Source organism: Anomaloglossus baeobatrachus, chromosome 1, assembly GCF_048569485.1.
Source record: "Anomaloglossus baeobatrachus isolate aAnoBae1 chromosome 1, aAnoBae1.hap1, whole genome shotgun sequence".
NCBI lineage: Eukaryota > Metazoa > Chordata > Amphibia > Anura > Aromobatidae > Anomaloglossus > Anomaloglossus baeobatrachus.
Genome location: NC_134353.1, coordinates 64812359 through 64827025, shown reverse-complemented (window position 1 = coordinate 64827025; position 14667 = coordinate 64812359). Strand labels below are relative to the sequence as shown.

Genomic DNA, 14667 nt, shown 5'->3' with positions numbered 1-14667 from the left:
GAGCATTGCACACAATGGGGGTCTTTGGAACCTGCTGGTAGAGCAGCCCCACATGCAGCACACGCAGTGTACACAGCCCTAGCCTTGGCAGCCTTGCGTTTTGTGGATGACATGTTGCTGCCTCCTCAGAGCGATCTGGGTCCAGCCAGGAAGCGACCTCACAGTGCAAGAAATAAATAAATATATATATCTGGTGACACAGTACACCAATGCACACTGAGGCACTAGAGGGGCCAGCTGAAATGCCGCTTACCGCCCGCTTAAGAGCGGGTGTGTGGTCTCCAAAAGCCCCCTAGTCCAGGTCTCCCAGAGCCTTGCGTCCTTCCTCCAGCCAGACTGCATGTAATGGCTGCCGGCGTCCTGGGAGAGGAGGGGGGGCGGGCCCCGGGCGTTCCTGGCTAAGAGCGGGAAGCCTGCTTCCCTCTGTGCCTAGTGAGAGGGCTGGAGCATGTAAATCAGGCTCCAGCCCTCGTCGCTGCTGCGAAACAGCGTCTCTCCCCTACCCTGATTGACAGGGTGGGGGCGGGAACGAAGCGGAGCTAGGCCTCAAAAAGCCGGGGACTAAAGTTATAAATGCCGCCGCCGTAAAAGCGCGGTCGGCGTGTCCCCGGCGCACCACAAGTCACAGCAGCGCCGCCCGATCCAGTGGGGGTCGGCGCTGCGTTCCCACAACACAAAGTCCCCCAGTAAACTGTAGGAACACTAACTCCAACGTTACGGTCCCCGGCGCACTACAACACCCAGCCAGCCCGGAGTGTGTCTGTGCCTGCCGGGGACACAGAGTACCTGTATGATGCAGGGCCATGTCCCTGATTGTACTCCTGCTCCGTATCCATCAGGTGCTATGGGTCTGTGGATGGAGCCCGGCATCAGAGCTTAGAGGCCGGCAGGATCCCACTTCCACAGAGCCCTACAAGGGGATGTGGAAGGAAAGCAGCATGTGGGGCTCCAGCCCCTGTACCAGCAATAGGTACCTCAACCTTACAACACCATCCACGGGTGAGAAGGGGGCATGCTGGGGGCCCTATATGGGCCCTCTTTTCTTCCATCCGAAATAGTCAGCAGCTGCTGCTGACTAAAATCTGTGGAGCTATGCGTGGATGTCTGACCTCCTTCGCACAAAGCTTGAAAACTGGAGAACCCGTGATACCACGGGGGGGTATAGCCAGAAGGGGAGGGGCCTTGCACTTTTTAGTGTAGTGCTTTGTGTGGCCTCCGGAGGGCAGTAGCTATACCCCAATCGTCTGGGTCTCCCAATAGAGCGCTGAAGAAAGAATTTTTTTTCACTAAAATGTATAGTTTGTGGACTCCATTTGCAGAGCCCGAAGTGCCAGAACAGCAGAAACCCCCACAAGTGACCAAGTTTTCGAAACGTCCATCTTCTCAAATAGTGCATAAAACTGTTAATGACTATACTGTTGTGTAGTTCTAAAAAGGAGAGTAAAAAGATGGATACCGCTGGACCACAGGCCAGATGTGAGGTCAAAGTGACTCACTGTGCATCATAACAGGAAATTCTCCATTAGGAATTTTATTTGAATCACATACTTTCAGAGATTTACATGTAAACCCTGGTATAAGCGCATAGCGTACAGCGCAGGATAAATGTGAGCTGTGCCATGCTGTGAACTTTGGGAGGCAGAATGAACAAATCAACAGCAGTTGAAGAATTGTCTTTATCACCATTTTTTCATGCTGTACAACGTGCAGTACAAGTAATTAGGCGGTTTAATTCTTCAGGTCAGTTTGATTATAGAGATATAAGATACGATTACAGTGATAGATTATAATGGGGTTCTTTAGGTTTGACTAAGAAAAAAAAAAAAGGTTTTTGCATCATCGCAGTTTGAAGGTTAATTTTTTTATTTTTCTGCTGCAACTCATGTGGCGGCTTGTTTATTTTGCATGATTAGCTAGAGTTTTTAATTGGTGTCATTTTGGGCACATAATATTCTTTGATCGCTTTCTACTCCACTTTTTGTGAGGCACAAACTAGAAGAAACCACAATCCAGGAGTTGATTTTGTCGTTACCAGAGTCATAAAAGTAATGAGACAGCTTTATTGTTCGGGTCAGCACAATTACAGCGATACCACATTTATTTATAATATATATTATATATATTTTATAATTTGCTGATTTTACACCATAAAAACTATTTTAGAGAAGAAAATAGCTTTTACATTGCTGTATTTAGAGCTATAGCATTTTAATTCTTTCACTAACGGCTTCTTTTTTGTGGGACAAGACGACGTTTTCAATTATACCATTTTTATTCACATGTGACTTTTTGACTATTTTTGGAGATATGATGAGAAAGCAGGGTTTTTTTTGTTTTTTTTTAACTGCGTTCACTCAAAGTGTGTTTTATATATCTGATTGTTTCGGATGAAGCAATACCAAATAGCTGTGTGTTGTTTTTTTTTCTGTTTTTACATAAATATATGTATTTATTGGTGTAATATTGTTTTCATTTTTTTGCTTTTCAAGGTGTGATTTTTTTTTTATTTTTTTTTACCTTTTTACTTAGTCCCTCTCCGGCACATTAACTTTTAGTGCTTTGATTGCTGTTATAATCCACTGTAATGCACCAGCATTGCAATGTATTATAGCTCTCAGTGTGTCACTAACACAAGTCTCTGGGATTATGCTCCTGACATAATCCCATAGGCTTGCCGTAACTGGATGACCCCGAGGTTCCTGACATTATGACAACTTTGGCTTGCCATAACAACGATCGGGCCCAGTGATCACATTGCTGTACCTAGTATTTGCCATTTTCATAGCAAGTAAAATGTGTAAAATGTGTAACAACCCTGCCTTTGATAGGCAAACATTGGCTGAAGAGGGATTTTTTTTTTTTTTTTTTTTTTTACACAAATAACGGGAGATTAGCTCGCAAGTACAGGTCCAAACATTAGCGATCATCGGGTATTACCATAAAATATGGACGAGAGCCCTTAAACCCTTCATGACCCTTCACGTACACATATATCCTGGTTGGGAAGGGGTTTCCTGACCTATGACTTATGGGTACATCTTGGTGATCGTGCGTGCACTGCAGCTGTGCACGTGCGATTGCAGCTGGGAGCTCGTTTAACATGACAGCACCCCCCCCCCTTTCCCGCCACCTCCATGCCTGTGTGAAGGTAGCCTGGGCTATAGGTTGTTTGTTCAAACGTAATAAGATTATCTGTGTATGTAAATAATCAAAGTATAGATGTCATTGCATAATTATCTGTGTGTCTATATGGCAATCGCACAGACGCCATAATATGATTCTAAGCTGTATGTTGAAAAGGGTTAACCAAGGACGAGTGAACGGATGTATAAACAGTGAAGCCCTTCTTGGTGGGAGTCTTATCAGTAATTTCACACAAAGAAGAAAAGTGCTAACTAGATGGTCAGGCCAGAATAAATGAACAGAGGTATTTCATAATATACTGAGAGAATTTTATAATTATGATTTTCTCACAGCTGAAATAAGGGATGTTATATGTGGGATGATCACTCCCTGTTCTTGCTTCAAGGTCGAAGACAAATGTATGGTATAATCACACATCTTTTTAATACACGAGTCAGTCATATATACTGGCTCAAAGGGTGAACACAGTTGTCTGTGATCATTGTCTGAGTTATTTATTATATCTGCGCAGATAGCTAATTTGGACCCGTCCTTTGGATTTGCCCTGAACAAAGACTCCATTAGCAGTCTTACCTAAATTTCTCCCTTGACACCTGCACTGCCCCGGGATGTTTAATATCCTAAATGCCGCATTCGATATAGATCACAACATTTAGGAGGCTGGCAAAGGGAGTGCGCTCAGTCTCCCGTCCAATCGGCGCATTTGCAACTTGAGGTCATCATGACTAAGTTGGGATCAGTCAGCTACGCCAAACCTGTTAGACCATGCCAGGAGCATGGTCCAAGAGGTTTCTGTCACCGCATCACTGAAAGGTGTAGTTGATTGCCAGGCTGATACATGGAAACGTATACTGTATATCAGCGATCAGAGAAATGAAAGTTTAACTCCCATAAATTAACTGAAAAAAAAAAAAAAAAAAAAAAAAAAAAAAAAGTTGAAAAAAATAAATTGTAAAAATATTAAAATTATTAAAAAATTATACAAAAATGTGTATTTATGTAAAACACAAAAAAGTAAACATTTGGTATTGCCGCATTCAGAACAGCCCAATCTATAAATCTGTCACACTATTTAACCCTTCAGTGGGGTAAAACTATGCTTTTTCATAAAGCCACTGAACAAAAAGTGGAATAAAACGAGATAAAAAACTGGAATGTAAATAAAAATGGTATCGATGGAAGTAGAATATTGCCTCACAAAAAAGCTGCCAATCAGCACCATAAGCAGAAAATTGAAAAAGTTATAGCTCGCACAATATAGTGAGGCAAAAACAAACTATTTGTGTGTGTGTGTTAGCAACTAAATTATATATATATATATATATATATATATATATATATATATATATATATATATATATATATATATATATATATATATATATATATATATATTAATTACACATACACACACACACACACACATATATACACACACACACACACTTCTTGACCAGCTGCTATTAATTTGTTCATTCTTCTTCCCAAAGATTGCAGTACAGTACGGCTCACATTTATCCTGTGCTCTATGCCGAGTGCTTACATCTAGGAATCGGATCTGCTTGTATACTTCAGCAACTTTTCTAGCCCCAGAATAAGCTCCGGGTGTGTCGGAGCTCCCTTCTCAAGCGGCCATCTTCTTCAGCTGCCCCAGATAAGTGTCATCTTTAAGGACTTTTTGCACATTTTAATAACTGGCATGTTATTTTATATTATGTGGGGACTGGCACGTTTTTTTTTATTGCAGACATGTAAATATTTGTATATAATTTCTAAGTGGAATCATATATGGTAATAGAGAGAAATAGGGGTACGATGCCTTATCATTGGCCTTTGGGGTGCCAACCTCAGTCGTCAAAAAGGACATATCCGGGTGCAAAACAGAAAGTTTTTATATTTGTCCTGTATAACTCTGCTATATATCAGTTTGGGGAGTGGAGTATGACTGTAGCACACACACGCACACATATACATATACATATACATATATATATATATATATATATATATAAATAAATATTACACACACACACACTGAACAAAAATATAGGCTCTACTATTAATTTTTTTTTTTTGCCCCCATTTTTCATGAGCTGAACTCAAAGATCTAAGACTTTCTCTATGTGCGCAGAAGGCCTTTTTCTCTCAAATATCGTTCACAAATTTGTCTAAATCTGTGTAAGACCGGAATTAATCTTGCGAGAGATTCGCATTGGCATCAACTGGCATGGCCGCACACGCTCCTGACAGGAGCGGGTCAGCTGCATGTAGTTCTACGCAGCCGAGAAACTCTTGTCCGAGACAGCAGGCCTTGCTGGGTGATTTGAGTCTCTCGCAAGTGTGACTCCAGCTTTAGTAAGCCCTTCTCCTTTGCTGAGAATCCATCCATTTCACAGGTGTGGCCTATCAAGATGTTCATTAGACTCCATGATTATTATTAAACAGGTGCGCCTTAGGCTACATAGAAAAACTCTTAGATCTTTTGAGTTCAGCTCAAGAAAAAAAATGGGAGCATAAACAAGAGTGTTGCATTTAATATAATATATACAATGTATTTTTTTTTCTGTACTTTGTCCCACGGGTATCCTACTACTTAGTGCGGGTCCTTTAAAGTTTGACGTGGTTGGATTTTTTTTATGTCGGTGTCCATTGTCAGTATAATTTAGTTTTAACACGTATCTAATGAAGGAAAATGTCTAAGAGTTTTGTTTTTCTTTCCAATTAAAAGGTTCTCCTATAAAACAACATTTATCATCAAAATACAGATTAGATGGGAGATTTGAGATTGCTGCATTGTTGGGTGCCGCAACCCGCACAGACCTCGAGAACAGAGGGCATGTGCGACTGCCACCTCTATACACCAAGAAAACAGCAGTGGTTGCGTATGATCTTACAACTCCAATCACACGGGGGACTTTGGGATCCCACTTCTTGAAGATTAGACCCCCAGCAATTAGATGTATTTAACACCTACTCTACAGGTAGAAAATATATATCGTGCATGAGACAACCTGATTTTTTGCTTATTATACATCCGGACCGTTTCCCTATGAGACATGTATCGCTCCCGTATGCCATCATTTACCAGATGGAGAGTTCTGTTGGCAGGTAAGTGTCTATATACTCTTTGTATAACTGTATAGTAAAGCGCAGCAGTCTGCTGTTTTCTATCGTGAGGGTCACTGCAAAAAAACATTTTGTGGAGCGGCAATGGTGGATGGATGCCCCTGAAGACTGCGGAGCTGGTCAGATTTCAACCAACCCATTCATTCTCCATGATGTGTACGTGCACTCGTTTGTGTTCCCGGTGAAGTAGCTGTCGGACGGCAGCCATCTATGGTGTACGGTCGGCTTTAGCCTGAACAGTGGTTAACAATGGACCTGTCATTATGTTATGGAGTGAATTAACATACATGGAGAGGTTGTGGCCGCTCAGTCCTCAGACAGCGTGCACTACGCTGGATAGCGGATTATAAAGCGCACAATTAAGCTTCAGTACATTGTCCGGGGGGGGGGGGGGGACGACATGACAGAAAAGAGCTGTAAATATGGGAACTGACCTTTTCAAGAGACCAGAAAAATCAGATGTCTTTCCAATGACCTGCCAAAATAAGCCAGAAACATGTAATTATTCAGAGAAGTCCGGGCGGCATTATAAAGACTTATTCTACAACAATCACAGACAGAGCCAGGTCTGACAGCCATACCGGCTGGCCGCACACCCCGCTAGCCGCACCCCCCCTGGCCGCACCCCCCCCCCCGGCCGCACCCCCCCCTGGTCGCACCCCCCCGGCCGAACACCCCCCTAGCCACCCCCCCTCCCTGGCCGCACACGCTCCCCCCTCCCTGGCCACACACACACACACACACACACCCCCCTCCCTGGCCGCGCACACACACCCCCCTCCCTGGCCGCACACAAGCCCCCCCCCTCCCTGGCCGCGCACACCCCCCCCTCCTCCCTGGCCGCACACAGACCCCCCCCCCTCCCTGGCCGCACACACGCCCGCACCCCCCCCCTCCTCCCTGGCCGCACACGCCCCCCCCCCCTCCCTGGCCGCACACGCCCCCCCCTCCCCGCACACACACACACACACCCCCTCTGGCCGCACATGCCCCCCCCCCCTCCCTGGCCGCACACCCCCCCCCCCGGCCGCACCCCCCCTGGCCGCACACACCCCCCCCCCCCCCCTGGCCGCACACCCCCACCCCCCCTCCCTGGCCGCACACCCCCCCCCCCTCCCTGGCCGCACACGCACACACGCGCACACACACACACACACACACACACACACACACACACACACACACACACACACACACCCCTCGCCGCACCCCCCCCCCCTCCTTGGCCGCACCCCAACCCCCCCCCCCTCCATGGCCGCACACCAACCCCCCCCCTCCATGGCCGCACACACCCCCCCCCTCCATGGCCGCACACCAACCCCCCCCTCCTCCATGGCCGCACACACACCCCCCCCTCCCTGGCCGCGCACCCCCCACATGGGGTTATACAGGGCTCCGCATTCAGAGAGCTGGTAGATCCGATGCAGAGAAAACTGGGATTCTATCATAATCACAGATAGGAGCCCAATAAGTGGAATCGGTCTCTCAGTCCTTACATCCTGCTGCTCTCAGATTACATAGAAAAAAACCTGCTGACTGATTCCCTTTAGCTGTGTCAATCATTTAGGCTGCATTCACCGGTCTCCTGAACTCACCAGACAAATAATATATGGCTACAAGGCCAGAAAACTCAAGCCTGGTTTATGGATTGTGGTCAGGAGCCTAATCGCGAATGTGTGCAAAAAAAAGCTGTAAAAGGAGCTTCCTCTCTGATTGGTTCATTTTTTTGTATGTACAGTAAAAAAAATAATGGACAGCTGTTCAATATCCACATGACAACAATATCCTGAATTTTATTCAAACATAGCGCTGTTGATTCCTTCCTATAAAGGTCTTGGTTCATTGTCCACAGCAGAGCTCAGCCTCGGCCATTTTCGCCAGCCCCATAGACAATGAATGGAGGGAAGGTCGGGCGTGCACCCTGCAGCTCGGTTCCGAAGGGCCTTTCTCAGAGTAGCTGGGAGTCCAATGTTTGGTAAAATATGCCTTATACATTGAATGGGGGGACAACTGAAAAAAGTGGGAAAGAACTCTTTACGGTGACCTCCACTTTGGAGGATGGACTGGACTCCTCTGAGTCTAAACCCTGGCACCGTCTATACACAATACTATACCAGCTGAGAACTGAGAAAAACATGGCTGCTTTCTTCTACCTGGAGTGTGTTCAGAATTGCAACTCGGCTCCATTCACTTCAATGGGGCCAAGTTGCAATTCCTGACAATTCACTGACTAGGGTGAAATGGCGACTGAACGAAAGGAGCCATGTTTTCTTATATGGAACAACCCCTTTAATAGAAATTCTACATGATGGCAATTATTATTTGCCAGGTCCTTGTAGCAGTATACCTACTGAGGTGGCACAACAGGGGTTAATACTACAACTCCTCACCCTGGGGACAGGTGTGCAATTCCCAAGCAGGGAAACCAGCGCACGGCGGATCCATGAGGCACCGGCCGAACACACCTCATCCAGAAGCATTCGCCTGCCCCCTCCACAAAAGTAGGATATCAGACCCAAATAAAATGTGCTTAAAAAAAAAAAAAAAAAATATTATATATATATATATATATAAAAAAAAAAAAAAAAAAAAGTGTATCTAAAAAAGACAAAAACATACAAGTGAGGAGTTTGGTTTCTGGGGGTGGGGGATGCCATATGGAGAAGCCAATATGAAATATAAAAAAAGAATAGGTAGGGGGAAAGAAAAAAAAAAAAAAAAAAAAAAAAAAAAGGGTCACCGACTACAAAAATGAATTAAAAAAAACCAAAAAAAACAAAACAAAAAGGAAAAAAGGAATCCTATTATATTTACACTTTCAAAATTTTACTTTAGACTTAAGATTAGAAGGGTTGTCCAGCTTTCAGAAATTTTTTTTTTTATGCATGTATTTTTGGCTACAATTCATTGTTGCAAGTGGATTTCACTAAAATCCTTTGCAAAGTTTGCCTTCTATAACCTTTGGTTGTGTTGTCTATTGTTGGCTGCAAAATGAGTTAACTGAGAATCCATCAGTGAGCTCAATATGATGGTCTGACTGAGTTTGTAATGATTTTGTCTGTCTTTTCAGCTCTCCTCTTGGCTGATTTATTATGACCACAGACCACATCCAAGTTGAATGTGCAGGAAAACAAGGAACTTGTAAAGGGCCAAATGTTGCAAAAAAAAAATAAAAAATAAATAAAAATAATGAGGCTGAATTTTAACCCCAAATACAAACAATTAAGAAAAAAAAAAAAAAACAACCCTAAAAGACACACAATACTTACCATCTGTTGCATTATTTTTTTTTTTAAAAATAAAAAATCATAAAGTCACTGTCAAAATCACCAATAAACCTCAACAGCACCATTTCATCATTATTATTTTTAACTAATTGTTTGCCTTCCGGGCTTTGTTACTGTTTATTGCGCCAAGGGTGCTTTTTTCTTTTTTTTTTTTTTTTTTTTTTGGTATTAGACCTTAACTGAGCAACTAAACCCCAGTGGGGTCCTACAGTACAACTGTGACAACGTTTTGCAACATTTTGAAAAGTCACAAATGATAAATTGGGCTGAAGGGACTGGTTAATAAAAACCATGGCTAAAATGTAAAAAAAAAACAAAAAAAAACCCAAAAACAAATCCAAGTAAAGTTGCTCTAAAAAGGCAGCAAATAAGATGAAAACATAAAAGTCACTAATAAAACCCGTTTTACTGCAGATAAAAGGCAGAGACTATGGTGAATGGGGCAGTCACTGTAGTTACAGGCAGACGCCGGCTCCTGATACAGGAACCGATCATAGGGTGTGATATTAAGCCGTGTGTCAGGAAAGGGTTACAAAAATCTAAATCTATAAAAAATAAAATTGATTTGTGTCACCATTTTCTTTCCATCGATGCAGATGGGAGAAGGTTTGTTTTGTTTTTGTGGCCGGGCGAGCTGGTGTTATTATTGGTACCACTTTGTGCCACCATCCTCTTACCCGTGACTGTACTGAGCTGCAGATTTTTCGTGTCCGTTCACCGTTGCGGGACCCGTGGCTCATCAGGCTGCGTGACTCTCATTGACTTCTATGTAGAAAAACGGTCAAGTGTTAAAACAGACTTGCAATTGTGCACGCACCCTGCCGGTCTGGTAGGAAAGGTCCATAGGGAGCAGTATAAGGGCTTGTGGGGGGAATTCTGTGTGATGGGTCAGAGTCTCTAGGAATATGGACACCATAAGGGGGCTCCATGCTGATTACATACAGGGGTCTTCACGTACACTGGAATTTCCCAATCCGGCAAATAAGGGACACTGGGGGCATGTGAACCGCTGACATTATAGATTTTTTGCACAGGCATCGGTCAGTGCTGACAATTGCTCGTGTGCAGCTGCAAATATACACACACACAACTACTAATGGTCAACATGCCGCCTGCTGTGCACAGGAACCAAAGGGGTTTTCTAGCTTTATATATATATATATATATATATATATATAAAAAAAACTAACAGTGGACAAAAGGAGAGCAGATATAATTACTAGGGATGGGTGAGTGTGCCCGGCACTGCTCAATACTCAATCGATTATTGTGCACGAGCTCAATATGCTCAATTTCCTGGTTGGCATATTCTTTCAATTTTTCAGAAGCCCCTAACAGGGGGAGAGAGGGACAGATCGTCCCAGCCCTCCAGGTAAAGTTCTCTGGAAAAAAGATTAGAGTTTCCGTTTGACTTCCATTATACTCAGTACTTGAGTCGAACCCGTCCGACTTGCTCCATTCGAGCACCAAGCACCTGAGCATGGTAGTGCCCGCTCATCACTAGTTACGATTACAGAGCACCCGAGCATGGTAGTGCCCGCTCATCACTAGTTACGAGTACTGAGCACCCGAGCATGGTAGTGCCCGCTCATCACTAGTTACAAGTACTGAGCACCCGAGCATGGTAGTGCCCGCTCGTTACTAGTTACGAGTACAGAGCAGCTGAGCATGGTAGTGCCCGCTCATCACTAGTTACGAGTACAGAGCACCCGAGCATGGTAGTGCCCGCTCATCAGTAGTTACGAGTACAGAGCACCCGAGCATGGTAGTGCCCGCTCATCAGTAGTTACGAGTACAGAGCACCCGAGCATGGTAGTGCCCGCTCATCAGTAGTTACGAGTACAGAGCACCCGAGCATGGTAGTGCCCGCTCATCAGTAGTTACGAGTACAGAGCACCCGAGCATGGTAGTGTCCGCTCATCAGTAGTTACGAGTACAGAGCACCCGAGCATGGTAGTGCCCGCTCATCAGTAGTTACGAGTACAGAGCAGCTGACCATGGTAGTGTCTGCTCCATCACTAGTTACCAGTACAGAGCAGCTGAGCATGGTAGTGCTCACTCATCACTAATACAGACACCACTAAAAGTGATGACACCGATCAACTGACCACTGCAGCTAGTGATTGACAGCAGGATCACAAGACTGTCACTGATTGGAGACTAGCAGAACGGCAGCGCTGACGCAGATCGTTTTGTTTCGGTTTTTTTTTATGGCACTCTAGCATAATATCAAGGTGGAGGACAAAAGATCACTTTTTAGGGCAGTTTCATGAGGTCTGTTCTCAGATAGAAACACCAGGACTGTGTCCCAAACCATTTCAGAGGGGTCGTTGTGTTTTAGCTTTTATTATTCCAATCCAGACTCAGGAAGGTTGAAAAAAAAAAAAAAACCCCAAACATAGCTGAGCGTTGCTTACCCTCTCCCCCGATCCAGCGCTGATCAGCTTTAGCGGTGGATTGACAATCACACTGCTGCAGACAATCACTTGGCTCAGCAGCTCGTACCGTCCACATGAGCAAAGCCCAATGATTGTCTGCAGGAGTTATGAATGCTGTAGACATAACGTCACCGCTGTAGCAGTGGAGGGGGAACTCTGGACCCCGTGAGGGTGAGGACCACCACAAAGACATTTTGATCATTTATATTGTGAGCCCCAATGGGGACAGTGATGACGAGGACTGTAAAGCGCTGTGGTATATGGCGGTGTATGATAAGCTATTTATACAGAAGGATATAATAAAAACCGCGTCCAAATGTCTGAACTGTCACTGGAGGACCCAAATGGCGCCCCCCTAGGATGACAGGAGGGGGTCACAGGTCAGTGAGGGGTTAATACTCACCTGCACAGTTCTCCCATGAAGCAGAGCTAGAAATGCGCCATATGTGGTGACAGGTGACCGTATATAATACATATATAACTTTCCTTAATGAAAAATGCAGTGTAGACAGCACCAGGTAGTGCAGAGGAGGGCACCCAGCTTTCCCACCTCCAGAAAGGCCTCAGTCATACACTACAGCCCTGACCACACATATATATACATTATACAACACTGCCGGGCTCCGGTGTGAACCGTCAGTGTCCGCCTCACCCTCAGCTGCAGATTTCTCCGTTTCCCGGCCTTGACATCTTCTCGGGAACTGACTAGTTTTCAAACCGATTCTGTTTCCGGTCCCGCGAACTGCATTCTGGGGATTGTAGTCAGAGGCGCGCCACGGAAAAGCTGTAGTGCGCATGTGTCAGCTCTCGAGGCAGCGCACGCCTACTACGGTACTACGCTGTATATCTGCCGGCAGAGGGCAGCAGAGACAACGACATGTCCCTGACAAGTTTGATTCCTAAATAATAGCGCCAAACAGTGACCGGAAATAACACTGCTACACAGTGCAGGCATCCACCTCTATGCAGTGACTGAGTGACAGTCAGTGGGTGTGTATATATATGTATATATATATATATATATATATATATATATATATATATACATATATATATATATACTAGAAGGTGGCCCGATTCTACGCATCGGGTATTCTAGAATTTACGTATTGTGTAGTTCATGTATGATTTTTGTTATATATATATATATATATGTTGTTGTGTGTAGTTACCAAGTGTTTGTGTAGGGGCTGTACATGTTCTGGGTGTTGTCTGGGTGTGGCGGGGGGTGAGAGCGGTGTTGTATGTGTGTTGCGTGTGTTGCATTGTTTGTGGAGCGCTGTGTGTCTGTAGCGTTGTGTGTGTGTGTGTTGCGCGGTTTGTGTGGGTGTGGTGTGTTTTGGGGGAGGTATGTTTTGTGCAATGTGTGTGTTGTGCGGTATGTGCGTATATTTATGTATGCCGCGGTGTTTGTGTGTTGGGTGTTGTGTGTGTGCGGCGTTGTCTGTGTGTGTGGGTGTCTGTGTATGGCGGTGTTTGTGGTTCCCAGTGTGTGTGTGGTGTGTTGTCTGTGTGTGTTGGGGGGAGGTGTGCACCTCCCATCGTGCTCCATCCCCCATGCTGCGCACCCCCCATCGTGCCCCATCCCCCATGCTACGCACCCCCCATCGTGCTCCATCCCCCATGCTGCCCACCCCCCATCGTGCTCCATCCCCTATGCTGCCCACCCCCATCGTGCTCCATCCCCTATGCTGCGCATTCCCCATCGTGCTCCATCCCCGATGCTGCGCACCCCCCATCATGCTCCATCCCCCATACTGCACCAGCATCAGCCTCTCTACTCGCAGCATCAGCCTCTCTGCCCGCAGCATCAGCCTCTCTCCTCCCAGCATCAGCCTCTCTCATCCCAGCATCAGCCTCTCTCATCCCAGCATCAGCCTCTCTCATCCCAGCATCAGCCTCTCTGTCCCCAGCATCAGCCTCTCTGTCCCCAGCATCAGCCTCTCTCATCCCAGCATCAGCCTCTCTGTCCCCAGCATCAGCCTCTCTCATCCCAGCATCAGCCTCTCTCCTTCCAGCATCAGCCTTTTCTGTCCCCAGCATCAGCCTCTCTCCTCCCAGCATCAGCCTCTCTGTCCCCAGCATCAGCCTCTCTGTCCCCAGCATCAGCCTCTCAGTCCCCCAGCATCAGCCTCTCTGTCCCCAGCATCAGCCTCTCTCCTCCCAGCATCAGTCTCTCTCCTCCCAGCATCAGCCTTTTCTGTCCCCAGCATCAGCCTCTCTCCTCCCAGCCTACCCCAGCCTCAGCCTCCCCCAGCATCAGCCTCTCTCCTCCCAGCATCAGCCTCTCTCTTCCCAGCATCAGCCTCTCTCCTCCCAGCCTACCCCAGCCTTAGCCTCCCCCAGCATCAGCCTCTCTCCTCCCAGCATCAGCCTCTCTCCTCCCAGCCTACCCCAGCCTCAGCCTACCCCAGCCTCAGCCTCCCCCAGCATCAGCCTCTCTCCTCCCAGCATCAGCCTTTTCGGTCCCCAGCATCAGCCTCTCTCCTCCCAGCCTACCCCAGCCTCAGCCTCCCCCAGCATCAGCCTCTCTTCTCTCAGCCTCCCCATCCCAGCCTTCCCCAGGATCAGCCTCTCTCCTCCCAGCCTCCTCCAGCACGCCGTGCTCCTCTGCCGACACTCACAGATCCGATCGCATACACACACACACACACCCGATCGCATACACTCAC

At 46.1% G+C, this 14667-nt stretch overlaps 1 protein-coding gene across 1 annotated transcript in view; it reads right to left on the bottom strand.

The window, feature by feature from the left end:
* The window catches only part of RNF4 (ring finger protein 4), a 63830-nt gene extending 51095 nt beyond the window's left edge, over positions 1 to 12735 (bottom strand). The window contains exons 1-3 of the mRNA XM_075346816.1: positions 12648 to 12735; positions 10235 to 10322; positions 6705 to 6745 (exon numbers count right to left, since the gene is read on the bottom strand). The gene's annotated coding sequence lies outside the window, so the exon portion shown is untranslated. The remainder of the gene's footprint in view (positions 1 to 6704; positions 6746 to 10234; positions 10323 to 12647) is intronic.
* Positions 12736 to 14667: the final 1932 nt, after the last annotated feature.